Raw genomic sequence first — 22,428 nt, 5'->3', positions numbered from 1 at the left:
CTGAAACCTAGCCCTTGATGTTGCCATGATACACCCTGTCTCCCGGTGTCTTGGATCCTTCCAGAGAACGGGTGGCAGGGTCTAATCACTCCACAGGCAGCTCTTTTTCGTATCCAGTCCTAACTTTTTATCTGCTACGAGCATTTGGCACTTCTGACCTGTCCTCAATTAGCATTCTGCCTTCAGCCAGGCCTTTGACACAAGTTCTCTTGGCCCCAAAGTCTGAAACCAGCCCTGTTGGTCCCCACTCAGTCCCAGCTCCAGAAGCCCTAGCGTGCTGAACCCTGGCCATTCATGAGAGGAAGTTAGTCAGATACAGTCTTAAACTTCTGCCCTTAACAGAGCACAGGCATGAATGTGGTCATTAAAAACACTGCTGGTGCAATTTAGTATTTCCAGATGTGCATATTTCCACAAGATAATATTTAAGTATATCTGATATTTTTGGAGGCTAAAGAAATGAATCAAAAGAGAATTATGTTGTTTTTATTATGAATGTGTAATGAATACACTTACAAAAAAAATATGTTCTTCATATAATAGGCATGTTCTTTTGTGGTCACTTGTCTTGGACCCTGAAATCCACAGGTGCTTTGGAATAACATAAGAACATATTTCAAGGTTTTATCCAAAACAAAATGAACAAATCATGAATGTTCTGGAATATCATTTTTTAATATCATGGAAGCTGGACTTACTAGTCTTCAAGGAAGGGTTGTCCAAGGAAATGCTTTTAAAAATCATTACTTTCTACTTGCTGAATTAATGTGGAGCATTAATAAAAATTTGAAGCATATCTCATGGTTAGAGGCATAAGCTGCCATATTCCAAAGAAAAATGAGGATATCTTAAAGTAGAACCTCCTCCAAGTGAGCTGTGCTTATTAAGATCAAATGGGATCTTGTTTATTTTCAATTTTTAATGTAATACAGTCAGAGGGCGCAACAGTACTGATGGAGTCTGAGGAAGGAGGAGTTGCATGTCTTCCTTCATCTGCTCCTTTTGCCTGGACTGAATCTTCTGCTCTTAGCTTTTCTTGCATAAACTACCAAGAAAGAGCATAGTTGGGTCAACATCAAATTGCACTTTGGATAATCAAGACACACAGCAGAGTTACCTTGGAACATGATTGTGAATTCAAAGCTCTGTTTCCTCTGGGGAAGGGCTTTACATGACTAATTACTTATTTTGGATTTCCGTATTTAACTCAAGGTGGCTATGATGAGAGGATCATGTTTCATTCATTCCTAAACTAACCATTCGATCCATTTTTTCTTTTCCTCTACTGATTTTTTTTCCTTTCCATTTCAATATACTAGGCTCAGGTTACTTGTAGTTGCTCCTATCTTCTGTTATTCATTTATTTTGAAAATCGAAGGCAGAAGAGACTAGCACAGGAGTTAGGACAGTAGGAATCAGCATCCCAAAGAACTAGACAGGGGTCTTGACTCTTCTGCTTAATAGCTGTGTGATCTAGGGCAAGTGATTTTCCTCCACAGGCCCCAGGTTTTGCAACTAACAGTGCAGACCCTCTAGACTAGCCACATAATTTGTAGGGTGCAGCGCAAGATGGAAATGTGGCCTTTGCCCAAGATTATTAAGAATTTCAAGATGGCACTGGCAGAACATTAACCCAAAGTTAGGGCCCTTCTAAGCACAGGTCACTATATCACTGTGACTATGCCACAGGTCACCATGCCTGGAAAGACTGACTGTACATCTTCCATGAGGCTAGTGTCAGGAACACATGAGACAACATACATAAAATGCTAAGCCCAGTGTCTGGCACACGTAAGTTTCCAATAAATCTAAACCACTTTTTAAGTATTATTTCCATTGCTCTGAATGCTACGTTACTCACTTCCCAATTGGTTTATTTCTCCTGGAATATTTCTGGATCACTACCACCCATTCATTGTCTGTGACGGCAGTGATAGCAAAATCTCTGCTGTGGGATGGACCCCTCTCCCCACCTCGGACTCCCTGGGCTGACTTCCAGCCACATTTTAAGACCCAGTTCAAGCTTCTCTTCCTTTCAGAAGCCTTCCCTGATCTTCTCAGGGTGAGAGGCTCCCTTCATTGTCCATTCATTGCATATTCCTCTGTCATAGCCCCAATCACTCTGTAAATGCAAATAGTTACCTAACATCCCTCTCTTCCCTAAAGTCTGTAGCACCTCATGAGCAAAATCTGTGTGCACTCCTCTTAGTATCACTGGGGTCTAACACACAGATGGTGCCTAATAAATACTTGGTGCACGAAGAAATGAATGACCTGTTAAATCTCCATAAGCTAAAAGTATTAGCCAAGATTCACTTGACTCCCTTGCCATTACCTTCACTCTTACGCTCAGTGAGATGTTTAAAATAGGATTTTTCCCTATCTTTGTACATGGTATATTGTATCTTCCTTACATTGTACCACTGTTATCTGTCGTATATCAGCCAGGCTGTTAATGGCTACAAATGACTTTAAGATAGAGATAACTAGGTTTTTATTTTCTCATTTTGATACGATCAAAGACCTGTAATCATATTGTAACGCCTTAAAACATGCCTGAAAGAAACTCACTACTATTATTTCTGGATAGGAAAATAAAAGGGTAGGAAAATCTATTAGCAACATGTAGCTCCTAGCTTTCTCCTTCTTAGTTCAGTATAGTTACTGAATATGATTCTATCTTTTTACTGAGACATTCCAAGTAAGTGAGTTTTCTGGTATTAAAATTCATTCCCTTAAGTGTGCAAAAATAACACATTTAGGTGCATTCTGATATAAATAATCTCTAATTCTATGTATTCTTTCATCGAATATATGGAATACAAGTGCACCTTTTCTTGATGATTCAGGTTCATAATTACTGCACTATAATTCTATTAGTCCTCAAAAACTAGAAACAGCCCAAATGTTCATCAACAGTAGAGTGGACACGTAAATTATGATATATTCTCTAATGGATTATACAAATATCACAGAACAACCTTAGTAATGTAATATTGAGTGGGGAAAAAAAAAAAAAGCAAACCTCCAAAGCATATATATAAGAGTAGTAGGGTTTCATAATGCAAAATTAGGCAGAACAACTCATAGAGCGTAGGGAGGCGTACAGGAGTGAGAAAGATAAAATGATAAAGAAAACCAAGGAGTTTATCACCATAAAAGTCAGGAAGGCAGGACAGTGGTTACCTCTAGGCAGTGGTGGTGAGTAGAAAGGATAAGGAGGCAGAGGGATGTTTCTGGGGGCTGATGGGAAAAGTTCTATTTTGTAGACATTTTTTTGGAGGGGTTATATGGGAGTTTGCTTGCTGTCATTTGCTTATAGGTAAGGTGGGGGTTTGGGCTGCAGTTTTTTATATGTATTTGGTTTCTAAAATTTTTTTTGGATTTCAGGCAGTTTCGGACAGAAAGTACAATTTTATATTTAATGCATTTATGACTGCTGTGCATATAAAAACATTAAAAGTCTATTAATCCAAAATGACTTAGCAAGCTCTAATCTCTAATGCAAAAAGAAGATGTTTTAGAATTTACTCCTTTAATGTCATTCTGACAATTTGTTATCTACTTTGGGCTTTAGGCTCACAAATAAAGTTATTGTTTCTTTCACATTCATTCATTTTGAAATCAGAAATTAATATAACTAACATCAAATACTATTCCATTTTCTTTTTTCTTTTTATTTTTTTTAGAGAGAGAGAAAGTGCTCATGTGCACAAAAGGGGAGGGGGAGGGGCGGAGGGAGACTAGAGGAGAGAGAATTTTAAGCAGGCTCCACGCCTAGCGCAGACCATGAGATTATGACCTGAGCCAAAATCAAGAGTCAGATGCTTAACCCACTGAGCTACCCAGGCGCCCCGCTCCATTTTCTTTAGAAGAAATGAAATCATGTAGGTGGAGATATTTCATAGCCCTCAAATCATTATTTCTAATCTGCTTATTTCATCTCATCCAAGGTCATTTTGTAAAATTATGGAAATGTAGGATGTTTACATTGGACAGACATTGTTACATATATTTACAAATAAAACAAACAACAAAATACTGATTGAGTCAGTGAACAGCAGAGATCTTTAATAGTCAACAGATACTAACCACAAAATATCTGCTCACCACCTGCTTATTCTAAGTCATGAGGTTTCATCCCTGAAAGATGAGTCACATTCTTTCTGGGTGTCATTTGACTCATGTTAACGATTCCTGCCATTAGCTATGCTCTCTTGGAAATCAGAGTTTAGTGCACCCAAGGGACTTAAGCATCCTAGGAGTTTTCTCACTATTGACAACCCCAGCTCCCCACTCCTCCACCCCAGAATTTACAAAGATGGGGCAGGGAGCAAACACACCAAAAAACATACAACTGCCTTCTGAGTCACTGATTGGCTGTACTCCTGGTAGCTTGTGGAAGATGATTCAATCCTCAGGGTGCTGTGGTATTCCTGAATGCATGCAAAGAACTCAAACCCATGCTGGTTATATTGTCACATTTATATCCCAACTTGATCTACTCAACGAATGTGATGGGTTATGTTGGGGGTGGGGGAGGGTTTTCAGAGTGTGTAGAGGCTCAAAATCAACTTCTCACTCAGCTGAAAAAATGTCCTAAAGCTTGCATCAGAGCTCCTCAGCTTTACCTATGAAGGGACTGTTCTCGCTTTCCCAATTCCCTCTGTGTTCTAAGAGACACATTTCCCTCCTGGCTTGTTTTGGGATGAGGAGTGAAGAGTTTACTAATAATCTCCTGAGAAGGAAAAATATGGGCTCTCTGTTCCCCTTCAGTGCTGTCAACAGTCATTCTAGCCACAAATCAAGTAAATTAAGTAAGACAATCATTCTTTCAGTCAAATCCTTGGTTTCTTGGCTACGGTTAGTCTACTCGTAATGAAACAGCTTTTGGGGGTGTTCCAAAATTTGCTAAAAATCAAATAAGAGTTGCTCGACACCTAAGTGAAAATCAACTATAATATGCACTACAAAGTTTTCCAGCCCACCATTCAATTAAGGATAGCCAATGGTTATGGAGTTCTGACTGCTCTTTTCTAGTGATTCACATGTCTTAATTCATTCAGCCTAAAAAATAACCCTATGGGATACATACAACTATCCCCATATTACAGATGAGAAAACATAGGCATGATAGAGTTAGTACATGGTCAGGCTGGGGTTCTGTTCCAGAAGTCTAGATTCAGACTTTGTGTTCTCAAACATTTCAATACTACTACCTCTGAGGATCATGTCTTCTTTTATTCAAGGACTTAATTTTCAAAGCTATGTTTGAAACACTATGTACTCACATATTCAATTAAACAAACAAATAACATTTATTTTGTACATATATGTCAAAGAACCAAAACCCTAACCAAACGAAACAAAACCAGTAAGAAAGCCTTTGCCCTCGCTTAACATAAATAAGATAAGCTCCTTATGCTAAGAAGCTTCTGCCGATAGAAAAATTAAGGAGTACATAAGAACTGGGTATGAAAGGGGCAAGAGAGTTTTGTAGGAGAATCAAAGAGGAAGAAATTAATTCTAACTGAGAAGTAACCAATTTATGGAGGACTCAATATGTTCTTGGAGGTGGGAGAGTATAAAGAGAAGGATCAAGGGCTGACCAAAGGGAATGAATTAGTGGAAGGTTATGTAACCTTGGAGGAGACTGAAGAGCAGGACTATAGGAGCAGAACAATGAACCTGACCCCTGCCGACCTGTCTGACCTCATGTGCTGCCATCCCCACCATTGGCCTTCTACTCCAGCGACGCTGGCCTCTCTGTTCCGTAATAACACATGGCTCACTTTTCCTCCCGTCCTTTGCACTTCTTTCTGCCTGGAAGGCTCTACAGCTTAGATCACAGCGTGGCTTTTCCTTGTCTTTCAGGTCTCAGCTCAAAGGTCGCCTCCTTAGAGAAGCCTTCACTGTATTGCAAATTACCCACCACTCTCCTTAATTTGTTGATTTATTTGCTTTATCTATCTGCTGCCTTTCTCAGTTAAAATAGAACCTTTAGACATCGGGCTCCCTGCTCAGCGGGAAGCCTGCTTCTCCCTCTCCCACTCCCCCTGCTTGTGTTCCCTCTCTCGCTGTGTGTGTCTCTGTCAAATGAATAAATAAAATCTTAAAAAAAAAAAAAATAGAACCTTTAGGAGAAAAAGATCTCATCCGTCTTATTCATGCCTGATTTACCAATGCCCAGAGTGATGCCTGGGTCTGAGAACTCAATAAATATTTACTGAATGAAATGAATGATTAGAAGTGGGAAATTTTCAAGAAAGAATGGGTGCTCATTAAAGTCAAACACTGGAAAGAAATTCAGTGGGATGAAGGGTGAAAAGAGGTCCCTGAATTGAGCAAGGAGAAGGTCCTTGGAGACCTTTGAGAGGGCAGGTTTAGTAAAGTGGGTTGTGATGTGGATGGGAAGGAAGAGCAGAGTGTTGTGGGGTTAAGAGCACAGGGAAGGTCACGATGTGTTTCCTTCCATTCCAACTAGATGAAGCAAATAGCAGAAGTGAAAAGGAACATTTGCTCCTGTAAAAGCCGTTCTCACCTTTTCTCTTCTTCACTCTCCTAAGAAACATTTAAATAATTCTACCTTAGTGAAGGAAATTATAAATAATTACACCGAAAGAGGAAGTTGGGAGGGTCTGCTGGGGCCCAGGGTACCCTGAGACTTTGCATGATCCCAGTAAGGAAGAGTGCAGACAATATAGAGAGGAGCCTTTCATTTATTCTCCTAGGATCTGTATGCAAATTGAGACATTTTCTATTCATCCCTATAGATTTTGAATTCAGAGATAATTTGAGATAGTATCAACAGGGGCTAACTGAATTTCCCTTTGGTTTACCAGGCTTGTTTCACGCTTTTTTTTTTTTTTAAGATTTTTTAATTTATTCATTTGACAGAGAGAGAGAGACAGCGAGAGAGGGAACACAAGCAGGGGGAGTGGGAGAGGGAGAAGCAGGCTTCCCGCCGAGCAGGGAGCCCGATGCGGGGCTCGATCCCAGGACCCTGGGATCACGACCCGAGCCGAAGGCAGACGTTTAACCGACTGAGCCACCCAGGCGCCCTTTGTTTCACGTTTTTAAGATCAGCCAGGTACCCAACATTTATTGAGAACTTTGTATATGCCAGCCTGTTTTAGGCACTAGACCTATAAGTGAATAAATATACACTAATACTGCAAGGAAATTACTTTGAAAATACTTGGGAAACAGATGTTGCAAGTACCTATTAGTCTTCTAGAGAATTTACATATAAATGAAGAAAATGCTAGCGATGTGCTCTTGGAACTGGCCCAGCTGATTGTTAAAATTTCAAGACTTTTGAGGGCTATATATAGCTGCTACTGTATATAGCTATTACTAAATATAGCTATTGCTAAAAGTCAAATTACACAACTTACAACGAAATAAATTATGCTTAAAAACAAAGATAGTAAGTACTGAAAACTCATAATTTCCTGATTATTTTTACTGTACTTCACTGCTATCTATACTCTTGAAGTGATTTATGTCTGTTGTACCTGTACGATGGAAATACCAAATTATGGTGTGCTGGTGAACATCTCTTTTCCAGAACCATTTCAGCGAGGTTACACTGTAGCTTGAAACTGGCCATGATGGGAGTATTTTCACCATGGAAACTGGCAAATGCTACAAATCAGAAGGTTTCCTTCCTTCTTCCTTTCTTTTCTTTTTTTTTTTTTTTTAAGATTTTATTTATTTGACAGAGAGACACAGCGAGAGAGGGAACACAAGCAGGGGGAGTGGCAGGCAGAGGGAGAAGCAGGCTTCCCTCTGAGCAGATAGCCTGATGTGGGGCTCGATTCCAGGACCCTGGGTTCATGACCTGAGCCAAAGGCAGACGCTTAATGACTGAGCCACCCAGGTGCCCCTCTTCCTTTCTTTCTTTCTGGATAGCTTTATATTAAACATTTGCCAGCACACCACTGTTCCTATCTATGAATCAGAAGTTGCTTTGTGCGTGTCTTTATTTAACTTGTTGGGTTAGAGTCAATATGTGAATTTCCGAGGGCAATGGTAATAGATTGGTTCAGTTATTGTGGCTGAATGTTTAGAAAGGCTAACTTTCTTTGCCCATGAATGTGAGAAGATGAACTGTGGAATTTCAATTGTCTAAATGTGTTTTTACCTCTCTGCAAGTCATTTTTCAGACTTACACAAAAAGGAAAAACAGAGGGAAAAAAGATCCTATGATTTTTATTGATACAACAATTTACTGAATAACAACACAGTGGTGCATTTGGTAGCCTTCTTGTCCAAAATGAACAATGTAATTAATATTCAAATTCACAAACAAGAGAAATATTCCTTAGGATTATTATTTTTTTTAAGATTGTAGTTATTCATTTTAGAGAGAGAGAGAGAGAGAGAACACGAGTGGGGAGGGGCAGAGAGAGACGGAGAAAAAATCTGAAGCAGACTCTACACTGAGCGTAGAGCAGAAACCAAGAGTCGGCCACTTAACTGACTGAGCCACCCAGGCACCCCTCCTTAGGATTATTTTTTGATAGGTTGGTCAATTAAATGTTTTTTTTTTCTTTCCTCCAAATCCCAACTTTTAACAGTGGTACATAATGGTTTTTATAACAACTCTCTCTTCTGGAACGCTGTTAACTACAATATTGGTAGTATGTTAATTATATAGAGTTTCCATGCGATAAAATTCAGTGTATGTTATGCTCAATCATCTATTCACTCAATATTCAATAGTTACCAAATATAAAAAGCTAGTAACACTACGAGGTTACTATGTAATCATTTGGTATTTTACACTTCAAGTTAAAATATTTATTGATTGTCTAGAAGCTTCTAGTAAATGGATTCCTTTCATCAAAAGCCTGTAATATTTTAATGGAGAGGAATTAACTTTATCATAAATAGATGACCTGAAAGCCATTATTTTTGTTGTAACCACAAATAGAAACAGCTCTTTGAAACTGATTAACTAGAAGAATACAATATTGTGCGCGACTGTGGGAACATACCACTTTTCTCAAAGGAATACATCTGCAATTCTCTTAACCAGCAAAAGGCAGGCTCACAAGAAGTGCTATCTTATGGGTTATGGGAAACATTCCCTCTCCTAATAGGTTGATTATTAATTTCAATAAAGCTTTGAATTTAATCTCAATTACATTCCCATCTTTAGACCCTGAGCTTGGGAGGAAAAAGGAGGTGATGACATAGTTTAGGCTGCTGTTAGGGCAAAAAATAGAAAGCTCCAAAAATAGGAACTGAGTTCAGAGAAACAAAGACAAAAATGATTTTTAAAAAATATGCAAATTGGTGTCACTATAAAACAGCAGTTCCCACCAGGGGTGATTTTGCCTTCCCCAGAAGACATGTGCCAAAGTCTGGAGACATTTTTGGTTGTCACTACGGCAGAGAGCTTGCTACTCACGTAGGGAGCAGGGATGCTGCTAAACCTCCTACAGTGCACGGGACAGCCCTCCACAACAAAGAATTATCCAGCCTAAAATGTCAACTATGTTAAGGTGGAGAAACTCTGCTATAAAGCTAACTTATTATTGTAATACTAGGTTAATAAAATATTAATCAAAACAAAGGGAAGATGGGGAGATGCGCAACACCAATCAGCTAAATACCTGCTTAAAAGTTTCTCTCTCCTCTAAATATGAATATTTTTTTATTGATAGTTATTTACCAGATGTAGCCATAATAAAAGATAACAGTTACTGAGCCCTTATTATATGCCAGACACTGGGCTATGCACTTTACTTGAATTATCCCAATCCAAATTCATTACAACCATCTGATGGGAGTGCTGTTATTGTGCAGAAAAATGATCACTTGTAGCATCAAGCATCCTCTAGAGGTCAGCAGTCTCTTGCTGTCTCTCTGTCACTAACTGCCAGTGGCATGACCTTGAACATTGTGACAAAAAAGTCAGTCTAGGGAACTCTAGAACTCAGTAGGATATCCTCTGAATACCCTCCAAGAGAACTGTATAGTCCTAAGTGTTCGAAAATACATAAAAAGGAGGCTGGGTTTCTCAATTACAGTTAGGCAGAAAAGGCATAGACAAATCTTAAAAACTGAAGAAAGGCAAAGTATAGTCCAGGAGGAGGTAGACCGAGGAGCAGAGGAGGGCTCTGGATGACCCCGCCCCATCCCACACCCACATCTCCCTAAATAAATACATTTAAAGGACATTGATAAAGTGACCTTAAAGAGCTAGGCATGTCTCGTGATGTTGACAAGGATTCATTCCGAGTGCCAACATTTCTGATCATTATATAATCTTAACTGGCTGAGATAAGATAACATAAATTATTTCCTCGGAGGGTAAACCTAGAAAAAATGAGAATTAAAACAGCAACGTTTCAATGACTAAACAAATATAATCAATTTGAATTTTTATGCAAAGTAGCCTTGCATACTTTGTATTTTATGTATTTTTCAAATTTAAGAGAATTTGGCCCAGTAGAAACAGATGAGCTTTTTAATTCCGACTTAAAATATATAACTGAGTAATTGGTTTAGACTTGGGATTTTCAGTTGAAAACTTACTAAGTTTATGTACTATACTGAGTATTTAGGAGACCTTAAATTTCACCATACTTATAATTTTAATTTATTGCATAAGGTTTATTTACTTGCAGAGTTTTTGTCAGATAACTTAAAAAAAGACAAGGAGTATTAAATACATAAATGAAGTTTAAAAGGTGTTGGGACTGAAAGAGGAAAAAAGCTTTGAGGTAAAAATACTGACATCCTCAAAGGCTTGGAAGGGGTTCTTGTGGGAGGAGAAAAAGTAGGTTTTCCCAGAAGTGAACTAAAGTACTCCACCCCTAAGGGTTAAAGTCTCCCTAACTCAGGTGATTGTGGGGTTCCAGCCTGGGGGTTTCCTGATGATACACCCCACAGGGAAGGCTAACTACCACCCGTCCTATTCACCTACACAGAACTGCAACTCACCCTCCCACTCAGGCATGATGGGTCTATGGGGGAAACAATACTTAAAACTTCAAAGACCCCATGCCACCAGCCTTTATGAACCAATGTAGGCACTCATGCACAATATGAATGAATAAATAAGGAAAGCCATACATTTGAAAAACAAATAGAGCAATCTAAAAGAGAAGATCCAACATTCCCCCAAGGAAACAGAAATAAAGCAAGGAACATAAGCAAAAAAAAAAAATCCAAATTAGTATCTTCAGAGAGTCAAGAGATTATTGCAAGAAGCTATGAGAAAGTAGCAATGGGGCAATGAGAATGTTCTTGCAAATTAAAATAGACTTGCCAGCCTAAAAAAATTCAGTGGCCAGGATGATAAATAAAATGGATACATTTGAAGACCAAAGTGGAGGTCTAGAAAACCAAAGGGAAAAAATGATGGAAAATGTAAGAGCTTAAGAAATTTGAATAGATCGTAGTGTTTCAACATTTATCTTATGAGAATGGAGAAAATGTAAGAAGCACAGATGTATGCAGATCGACAGTTTGACCCAAAGCTAAACAGAATGGTGGAGAAAAAGACTCACACCTAGATGTATCCTGATGAAAATTGGAAATTCAGGGATAAAGAGAAAATATGAAAAGCTCTAGAGAGAAAAAACAGACAAATTATTTACAAAAGAAAAGAATCAGCTTAATAGTTGATTTCTCATCAGCAATCCTGAATGATTGAAGAAACACTATGAAGAGATTTTTTTTTTAAAGATTTTATTTATTTATTTGAGAGAGAGATAGAGAGAGAGAGCATGAGTAGGGGCGGGGCAGAGGGAGAAGCAGACTCCCCGCTGAGCAGGGAGCCCCACATGGGATCATGACTTGAGCTGAAGGCAGACGCTTAACCAACTGAGCCACCCAGGGGCCCCAAGAGATTTTTAAATGTGTATAACACACACACACACACACACAAACATACATATGTACTTACTAAAGGTTTTCTAACAAAACAATAAATAACCCAAGAACTTCATGGGGTATCAACCACACTATCAGTTGAATATAGAACAGAGAAGAAACAGATGGAAACTTTAAGGAAAATACAAGAGTCCATCGGCTGGGAGAGAATGAAGAGTCACCCTTGACCAGCAACTTTTTTTTTTTTTAAAGATTTTATTTATTTATTTGACAGAGAGAGAGAGAGAGAGAGAACAAGCAGGGGGAGCAGCAGAGGGAGAGGGAGAAACAGAACCTCCGCTGAGCAGGGAGCCCGATGTGGGGCTAGATCCCAGGACCCTGGGATCATGACCTGAGCCGAAGGCAGACGCTTAACTGACTGAACCACCCAGGTGCCCTTGACCAGCAACTTTTAATGGCATTAGAGCCTATTTCTTTCTCTGTGGATTCAATATGCAAATGACATTTTCATAATCATGATACTGCAAATGATGATTATTTTCAATTTTAAAAATAATACTATAGGGGTGGCTGGGTGGCTCAGTTGGCCAGGTGACCAACTCTTGGTTTTGGCTCAGGTCATGATCTCAGGGTTGTGGGATCAAGCCCCAAGTCAGGCTCTGAGTTTGGCATGAGGTCTGCTTGGGATTCTCTCTCTCCCTCTTCTTCTGCCCCTCTCACCACTCACACACACACACACTCTCTCTCTCTCTCTCTCTAAAATAAGTAAATAAAATCTTTTAAAAATTTATTTTTTTCTATTGCAAGCTTTTCTTGGTTTACAATTACAGTAAACCTAATTATTGCCATCAAAGTAGACATTAGAGAGGAAAAAAAACATTCTTTAAAAACTACAAAATCCAAACATAATTGGTAAATTCTAGAATTTCAAAGACGGAGCTTTAAAACATATTTCTGAAAAGACAACAGAAAAAAAGAAAGCTGAACTACTCAAAGTTGGGAATAAACTATGTGAAAATAAAGGAAATATGAGAAACGGTATAACTGAGTATCTACAGATAGGCTTGGAATTAGTAGCACTGCCATCATTTTCGAATAGTACCAGATGATGAGTCAAATTCTAGTTTCCTGGAAAACGAGCATTACCTTAACAAGAGTGGTCTCTCTGACTCCCCTTCAGAGAAATGCATCCCATACCCTGACCTGTCATTTTTCTTCTTTTCTGGCTTCATTTTTTTTTGAACACCTGCCACATTGTATATTTATTTGTCAGTTGATCTTGTGCCTTCCCCACCTCCTGGATAAAAGGTAAGCTCCTGGAGAGCCAGCACTTTGTTTATCGTGGATTCCTCAGTAAGGAGAGCAGGTACTCAATAGTTACTAGTTGGGAGTTGGATGGATAAAATAAGTGTTCCTATAATATTTCTTCATGTAACAACTGGTCTCAAAGATATCTTCATGCTTTAATTTTTTCAAACTCACAAATCTAATGTTGCTTGTTAGATTTCTTTCCTATCTTGATTCTCATTGGCTAATCAATAAGCCGTTTATTATATGCGTGTTTAGAAACACATGCCTGCCTCATTCTCATTGAACTGCTTATCAGGACATCCATTCTGAAACAAATAGCAATTCATGGATCAAATAAAATCAACATCCTCTTAAGGATCTACTACATGCAAGGCCTGGATGGATGGATGGATGGATGGATGGATGAGGGCAGCACCTTGGGAAGCCCTATCTTCCTATTCTTGGGGGAGAACACTTACTTCCTAGTCAAGTTCCGGTTTCCATATAGAGATTTTTCACAGCTTGATATTTATGTAACTGCTGGAGATGTTCTGACTCTGTCTTCTCTCTTTCTGGATATTTCCCTACTTTTCCCCTTTTCACAAAATCCAAGAGTATAACTTACTTCTCCCTTTTACACATAAATAACAAATTTAGTCCAGAAAGTTACCATCAGATTTTTTTTTAATTTGGGGAAACGTGTCAGACAACAGTTTTACCTTTACTTCAATACCGAAAATGTTAGTTTTAGCAAAGAAAAAAAAAAAGTGGTGACAATGAGGGAAAAAATACAATACTATCACTTAGAGGGCATAATTTTTTTTTTTTTTAAATGTAGCATGGAGCCCAACACGAGGCTTGAACTCAAGACCCTGAGATCAAGACCTGAGCTGAAATCAAGAGTCGGACGCTTAACTCATTGAGCCACCCAGGCACCCCTGAGGGCAAAAAATTAAAAAAACAAAACAAAACACAATTCTGTAATGCTTCCAAACAAAAATGAGAACCAGAGTAAGTTTATATTCAAATATTACTCTGTTTTAAAATTACATTTTTGAAAGTGCTTCCTTTTCTGGCTGACATCAGCAAATACACATCAGTGAGTTGATGACATATTATACAAAAGGGACAACTTGTTCACCCAAAAAAGTTGTCAAGTCATACACTTGACTCATTTTGCCAGGAGCCAAAGGTGCCAGGCATACCTTCTGCCTTCCGTAACTTCGCTGGCTCCTATACTTGGCACTCTCAGGGTTGTTTTTGGCAGGCAGATGCATATCCAACCTACTATTCATCATGACCCCAAAAGCCGATCGCATGAACTACTGAAAGTGACCTTGTGGGAAAACTGAATGGTAACCCAAGAAATCACTGTGAATGCTGCTATAGGGTTACATTTTTACAATACATGTGCTGCTTTATAATGATCTTTCAGGAGATACGCAAGTATAAGATTTTGGTGTAGATTATTTAGTCTTAAACCCATCATGTTTTTGGTTTTACAGGACTACGCGGTGAAAAGCATACATGCTTCTTACGAAAAGACTAATCCACCTTCTTCTTTGTCCCTGCAGGATAACAAATGTTTGAATTAATTTTCTTTTGTTACAATTTGGAAATTGTTGCCTTTTATATGGTTATCAAGAGAGAAGCTTCATGGGGCGCCTGGGTGGCTCAGTCGGTTAAGTGTCTGCCTTCGGCTCAGGTCATGTTCCCAGGGGTCCTGGGATCAAGTTCCACGTTGGGCTCCTTGCTCAGTGGGGAAACTGCTTCTCCCTCTGCCCCTCACCCCGCTCATGCTCTCTCTCTCTCTCTCGCTCTCTCTCTCAAATAAATAAAATCTTTAAACAAAAGAGAGAGACAAGCTTCTTACTGTCACTCTCGAAATATTTCCCCCTCATTTCAGTCAGTGGTCTCACGGCTTTTTAAATCCATGACGTCAAATTGCAGGACCCCCTCCCACTGTTGTTGCTACCTTTTAATTTAAGTAACATATTTACTGATTATGCCTACTGTGAGCCATCCCTGTGCTGGGAACTAGGTATTATATTCAGTGGTGAACAAAATAGATAAAATATAATCTTTGTCTTCAACTTAGTAGGGAGGGAAGAAAGGTATCAAGAACAAACAAACTGGTACCTAATTGTAAATTACGATAAGTACCATGACGTAAGAGTGTCTATTTACCAACTTTTGAGATATTCCCTCAGGTATTTTAAACACTCTTTCACCTGGCTTGGTTAGCCTCTCTATTAGAGCCTTTGCCATCATCTGGGACATCACATGCAAAATTCTGTCCTTCCCCTTAGGTCCCTGGCTCTCCCTGACTAGAAGGGCTTTTACTTCCTCACCAGGAACCCACATGCATAACCCTTACCTCTTCTGGTCTCTACCTCAAATTATGTGTGTGTGTTTTTAATTAAGTAATCTCTATGTCCAATGTGGGGCTCGAACTCACGACCTCGAGATCAAGAGTCATGTGCTCTACTGACTGAGCCAGCCAGGTACCCCCAAATTGTTTTAACTAAGGACTTCAAACCCTGAAACTTTTCTCCGATCATAATATTAGTTTTACCTCGTCTGCTCCTTCTCTTACAATAAACCTGCAATTAGCCTTTCCCATGACCTTGAGTCCTTTAATACCTCTGCCGTATCTTTGGGCTACTAATCTCCTCCTGAAATCACTTGCTTCTCTCCCTGACTCGCTTCCCAAGGTCCAACATCAGTCTTTAGCAACCCACAAGCCCTCACTCCCTAACTACCTTCCGTTTATACCTCTTCACTTTAGAGAAAATTTTAGTCATTTTCTCCAGGGTTACCACGAATTGCTGGAGGTTCTCAACACATATCACTTTATCCAATTTCATCATGACTCTCAATGGTGCTCACAATGATTTCATAACAGACCTTTCCCCTTCTTCCTCTTATCTCACGCTGCCCTTCTCATTTTCCAAGCACCTCACCTCTACTGTCAACTAAACAAGCCATATCAACTAAAATGTCAATTCATAATTTATGTCATTATCCACACACACAAAACCTTCATATTCATCTTTGTGTTCCGCTTCCTTTTAAATTCTTAATTCTCTCACAAGTTAACTCTAGACCTCTGTATTTGGTCTTCTCTTCTGCCACTTGTTCCTGAAATTTGTGCTCTGTCTACAAATATATTCACATCTTCTCTCAACTTACTTCTTCCAAGTGACTGTGGCCATACTTCCACCTTCTGGACAGTGTAGGCTACATTCTGCCGGTTTTTACTTTCATCACCCACACACTTCTGGTAACTCATGGCATTTGTGCTTGACTGTCACCAACCCCTTGAAATTCCTCTTCTCAGATCGAGAATGCCCTTTCACTAAAGTCACTTTTGACCCAGTGCATACCCCTTCTCTTCCCCCTGAAATCCTCTGATCCCTCGTAACTGTGGTGTCAAGCAGGATCCTGTCTCTTGTCTTACCTCCCTGATAACTTCTCACTTTTATTTGCAGCCTCTGCACATGTGAGAATTCCTTAGGATTCCGTCAATCTCCTTCTCCCCCCTGCATCAGGAGTCACCAGTGACAACCACAAGCATATTCTGGTTTCCAGGTATGTTCCGTCTGGCCTATAGAGTATTGAGGTGGTTCATTTTTACTGAAGTCAACACTTAAAAATGAGATTTTTACATAAAATCTGGATTGTCAATTTGTCTTGAAAAACCATAATTCATACCAATACAGAATAAGGATAAAAGAAAGAAGAACATCAAATGGATATAAAGGACTATTCGATAGCAAAGTAATAATGAAAGACTGGTTTCCTCCATCATGTAGGAAATACCAGAGGATATTTTCAGGCAGATTTTGAGGATTCATGCTGATAACCACAGATATTACTAAGCTCAGCCTATCAGTCTTCTGTTCTCACCCTTGTCAGACTTACCTACATCTTCACTTCAGAGTCCCAGTTATTTGTTCTATCTTACATTACTCCCCAGTCTTATTTCAAAAAGGATTTGATTCAGAGTCCTTTAGTTTACTTTCCTCTGAATACTGAACTTACCTAATAAAACCTGAACTCTGAAACAAGTGAGATAATAAAACAATAGACAATGTAAACCGTCAATTTCAAATTCTGCCTGCAGTCATATCGTCTACATTGTCCATGAAGTAGATGATATTTTCTTTAATCCAAAGGCTTTCCTTGTTCTTTATTTTATTTTAAAGATTTTATTTATTTATTTGACAAAGAGACACACAGCAAGAGAGGGAACACAAGCAGGGGGAGTGGGAGAGGGAAAAGCAGGCTTCCCGCGGAGTAGGGAGCCTGACGTGGGGCTCGATCCCAGGACCCTGGGATGTCCTCAGCTGAAAGCAGACACTTAAGGACTGAGCCACCCAGGCGCCCTGCTCTTAATTTTAGGGTGATCAAGTTTCCACGGGGAAGAATACAAGAAAAGAAAGCATATCAAGGTGGAAAGGTAGAAAAATCTGCATCAGAAAAGTCATTTTAATTCATTCTTCTTTGTACTCCCCGTATATGGCACAAAAATACATGTTTGGCAGTAATTAATCCTAAACTTCTATTTCCCAGTGTTGACACTTAAATTTCCATTAATCTTATCCCAAGAATAATGTATACATCTTCCCGCAGAGGAAATAAAAAGTGAGAGTGAAGAGTAGAAGACGACCTACAAGGGAAAAAAAACAAAAAAACCAAAAAACACTACCCCCTGTTTTAATTAAAGAGCAGAGAGTTTTCTCCTCCCTACTTATTTAACCACCTTGAAATGTTAAATCATTTTAAAACTCCTCATAGCCTTGAGCTAACATTTGGAAAGATTTATTTATATTTTGAAAATAAAAACGATACACAACACATGGGGAATGAATTTCTGTCCAACGGCAGCATAAATCACGGTTTTGTTAGCTGCATTTCATTTCTTGCTTTGGTGCCTTGCGAGCCCACTAAGCCAGGTTGCCAAGCAACCATGTCAGCTTTGCTGAATATAGATATTAACAGGTTTAGGTTACATGGGGAAAAAAAGTGGAGTGAAAATGAGCGCAGATTTATCCTTCACCTGGAAATTTGGAGAAACAAGCACTCTTTTCAACTCCGTCTTTGAAACAAATGTATCTAATACCTCTTGTTACACTCCACTCTCTTAGACCGAAGGGGGAGTTCATTTCCTCCTCCAAAGTAATGCACTTGCCAGTTGTGTATTGAGAAATGCACGTGTCCACGGCCACTAGGACGTGCAATTCTGGTCTCAGAACACGGATAGCTTTTCTAGAAATCGAATGAATCTCAATCTCATTTTAATAAAATCCCATGTTTATAATGTTTGCTAGTGGCAGACTCTCTCACAGAGATCGGCTTGCTCTTTACTGTTTGAGGGGAGTGGGCAGATTGAACTCTCGCCATTGATCAGACATGAAAAAGGTCTTCACGGAGATAAGGTACTGGTGCCGCAACTGGGCAAGGGCAGGGCTGGGATGTGCACCTACATGGATAGCCTGCCTCAACAGCCGGTACCCTGAATCTCTACCGTATTTTTACAAGATGATTGAGAAAGTGGCAGAAGGTGAAGACAGTCTTGTGAGCTGTCACGGCGTCCAAGACTTCAGTACTGACTTATGCAAAGAAGCAAGCGTGTCATCGGAGACACGTGGCACGGAGATGTGGTTCTTCTTTTCCTTCTCCCTCTCCCCAACGTTTCTCACATCCCTGCTTTTCTGCCTGTGCTCCCGCACAGACTTGACGACACAACAAAAATGAAAATAAACTCTCTCCGATCCTTTATCTCTGGAGGCAACACTGGTGGCCCCAACAAGACTCTAACCTGAATCCCTTCACGGCGAATTCGCCTTCGGGACTCATGATCCCAAAGAGACCCCACAAAGCTTCTGAGGCTAAAGGACACCTGCTTCCAGCTATGAACCTGGAAGAGAGCTCTATGAAGAAAGCAGGTTGGATATGCTAAGCCCAGTTTGCACAAGGCTGCAATCTGCTGCAAGTCTAGAAGAGTACACCCCCCACCTGACTGTCACTCACATTTTAAAATACGTGCTGTATCGCTTCTCGGCCTTTTGGCTAAGATCAAGTGTAGTATCTGTTCTTATCAGTTTAAAATACGTGCTGTCACGGCTGCACCTGTTCCCAGGTGCTAGCAGCTAATAAGATGGCTGCAGCCCTACTGAGCTCCTCAGACTGCTGCTGCGTACGTTCTGAGGGTCACCGTGACAGGACCTCAGAGTCCTTTCTCTCAGATGAGTGATTCCAGTATGATTTCTCTTCTGTCAAGCTGGGGTGCCTGATGATGGCAATTTTGAGAAACCAATGGCAGCTCTAGTTCTTCCTTCTGTTTTGATAGGTTGCTCACATTTCTACTCCCAGCCTTTCTTAAGGCTAGGCTAATTTAAATAGAATGCATCCGTTGGGTTATTTTTTTGGGGGGCCCTCCAGAAAGTGGAAGATGTTCGTATCCTTCCTACACCTTAGGAGGAAGCCCAGTGAATTTACCTTGTGAAGATGGTTCAACCAGGTGGGATAGATGGAAGAACCCTGTCATCCGCCTTCGGGTGCTTTCCTCCATGTTACCAAAGACAGCTAAGTCAGCTCCTTTCACTCTCCTGGTTTGACTTGGGAAGTTAATAAGATCATAAATTTAAGACCTAAGAGCTAGCAAACTGTGCCAAGATAAAAATATAAAACTTCCATGGTGAGAGGAATACTGATATGCTTGCACTCTGGCATATGAGTCTCTGTTTTTGTTTTGTTTTTTTTTAAGATTATTTATTTGTCAAAGAGAGAGAGAGCACAAGCAGGCAGAGGGAGAAGCAGGCTCCCCGCTGAGCAGGGAGCCTGAGACGCAGGACTCAGTCCCAGGACCTTGGGATCATGACCTGAGCCAAAGGCAGACACTTAACCGACTGCCACCCAGGCGCCCATGAGTCTCTGTTTTTGAATGCAGTGGGGGCTTCCTCCACATTTGATAGTTTCCCCCTCACCTTAATCTTTTGGTAGAATGCAGATTAAAATAGTGGTCTCTCCTGACTTATATTGTCTTACGTGCTTGGATTAGCTTTAGTCCTTAGGGGAAACCCTGTCTTTCTTTCCTCTGCCGAGGATGCTGAATATCCTGTTTTTATTCCCCCAGAAGTCATTGTATCATCGTTAATGATAAAAACTAACGTATTTTGACTGCATTTTTTCGTTATCAAAGACATAATAAACACCTACAGTTCTGATATTTATTGCAGTTTGTACTATTAGTTTTAATGACATAAATGCAAACCTATTTTTACACAAGGGCTACACATATATGTGGTGAGGGTAATTCTAATGATCTCTTTTCTTTCACATGATCTTTGCTAATAAGACTTAGTTTTGAACTTGGTTCAGAAGTAGCAGCAATTAAATTTCAGGGGTGTGGGTGTCAACTTGTTAGCCACAGAGTGGGAACAGAGCACAGGGGTAGAGATGCACATGTGTTCAGACAGGTAGAGATTCTTTTTTTTTTTTTTAAGATTTATTTATTTGAGAGAGAGAGAGAGTGAGCATATGAGAGTGAGCAGGAGCAGGGGGAGGGGCAGAGGGAGAGGGAGAAGTAGACTCCCTGCTAAGCAGAGAGCCCAATGCGGGACTCGATCCCAGGACCCTGGGATCATGACCTGAGCTGAAGGCAGATGCTTAACTGACTGAGCCACCCAGGCGCCCCTCAGAGAGGCAGAGGTTCTAACTGTGGAAATGGTTGGGAACTGGGCCAGAACCTTAGACTGAGGCTGGATATTGACACTCTTCCAGGTCGGGCTGAGAAATCTAGATTGGCAGCAGAGGTAATTTTAAGTAGCCCAGCTTGTCTCACTATTCTTATGACATCTCTTGTCTCCAGTACCTATGCTCCTTGGATACTTATGCTTTATCCTTACAACCACCATATGAGGTGGGTATAATGATCCCCATTTTGCAGGTAAAGAAAGGGATCCTTGAAGAGATCAATTAACTTTCCCAAAGTCACAAAGCTGATGCCTCCCTGCCTGATGCCACAGACGTGTGCACCCTCTCCTTCTCCTTGAGTGTCAAGAGTACTCAAAGCAGAGCCAGAATTTTCTGGGGGTAGCTCAGACCTTCCCAGCCCTTCTCCCCACTGCTCTCCACTTTTATCATCCATTCTTACTCTGTTGTACATTGATAGTGACCACGTAATTTATTGTCCAAACCAGAACATTTTTGAGAGTGAAAATCACTATTAATTGTTGCAAGGCAACGGGCATGATATGGGACTTCTGGTCACCTTAACTTGGCTGACTCCCTGAAACAGGGCTAACATTTATAACTTAATTTGAAATTGTTCACAGTGGAATCTCTCCAACTTTTCCCCAAAGGTAGCATCCCTGAATATGTCACCATCTAATTGCTGAAAGGAGACACCCCCCACCCCGTACAGCCCACAGAGTTTTCTCAGGTTGGAAGTAACCAATGCATCCTTATTTTACTTCTGCTTTACCTTCTGTCTCTCTTTAAGGGGGGCTGCCATACCTGTCCTGCTTACCAAGCAGTAGAATTGTAGGGCTGTTATGCGTTTTCCCTGAAAGGTTTGCTGGCCCTGCTGATCAAGGCAGCTAATGCCTGCTGGGTCTGTCTTGAACAGCAGAAGGAACAAAATCCCCAACTGGGCACAGACTCAGATTCCTTTGAACACACTGTGATTTGGTAACCCACTGCAAATGGTATCACCTCTTGATTTTAAGGAACAATTCACAATTGGTCCTCCCATTCCTGGGCTCCAAATGCCTCAGATGTGGGATCTAAGATGAACTATGACATAGATCAACATCTTCTCTCAGAAATGTCACACTTCTTTTTAGTCTCTTCTTATTTGGTGCTCTCGAGTTTAGATTTTAAATGATATCTTTCATGCACCTGCTTGAGCTTTCTCTTTTTTTTAAACCTTCACCAAATAGAAAAGGGGAAAGAGTTCAGCCGACCACTAAGTGATTTAGGGATAATTATTAGATTTTCCCTCTCTCTTCCTTGCCCACATTCCATCGGCCTGCAGGCCATGATCTTCAGTCCCGGGAACATCCAGGCAGAAGGCCAGCCCCAAGGGGAAAACTTGAGAAGCATCTGCATTGCAGTCGAGTTGAATCTCTCCCTCACTGTCAGGCATGTGCTCAGTAAGAACCCCTAGAAGAGAAGTCCCACTAGCTGGATGCTCAGTGGTCTAAGACCATGGCTCAAACCCACGAGAAAGAAGGTGGAGGGGTGAACAGAGGACCTTTGGCTCCCAGACTACCTCCGATT

At 40.3% G+C, this 22,428-nt stretch overlaps 1 protein-coding gene and 1 pseudogene across 5 annotated transcripts in view; one reads left to right on the top strand and one right to left on the bottom strand.

Moving 5' to 3' along the window:
- Positions 1 to 22,428, bottom strand: part of CACNB2 (calcium voltage-gated channel auxiliary subunit beta 2) — a 377,418-nt gene that overhangs the window by 194,628 nt on the left and 160,362 nt on the right. The gene's annotated exons all lie outside the window — the stretch shown is intronic.
- Positions 19,196 to 19,406, top strand: LOC118528496 (U2 spliceosomal RNA; annotated as a pseudogene).

Source organism: Halichoerus grypus, chromosome 6, assembly GCF_964656455.1.
Source record: "Halichoerus grypus chromosome 6, mHalGry1.hap1.1, whole genome shotgun sequence".
Lineage (NCBI taxonomy): Eukaryota > Metazoa > Chordata > Mammalia > Carnivora > Phocidae > Halichoerus > Halichoerus grypus.
The sequence above is the reverse complement of the archived record's forward strand: the minus strand, read 5'-3'. Positions and strand labels throughout refer to the sequence as shown.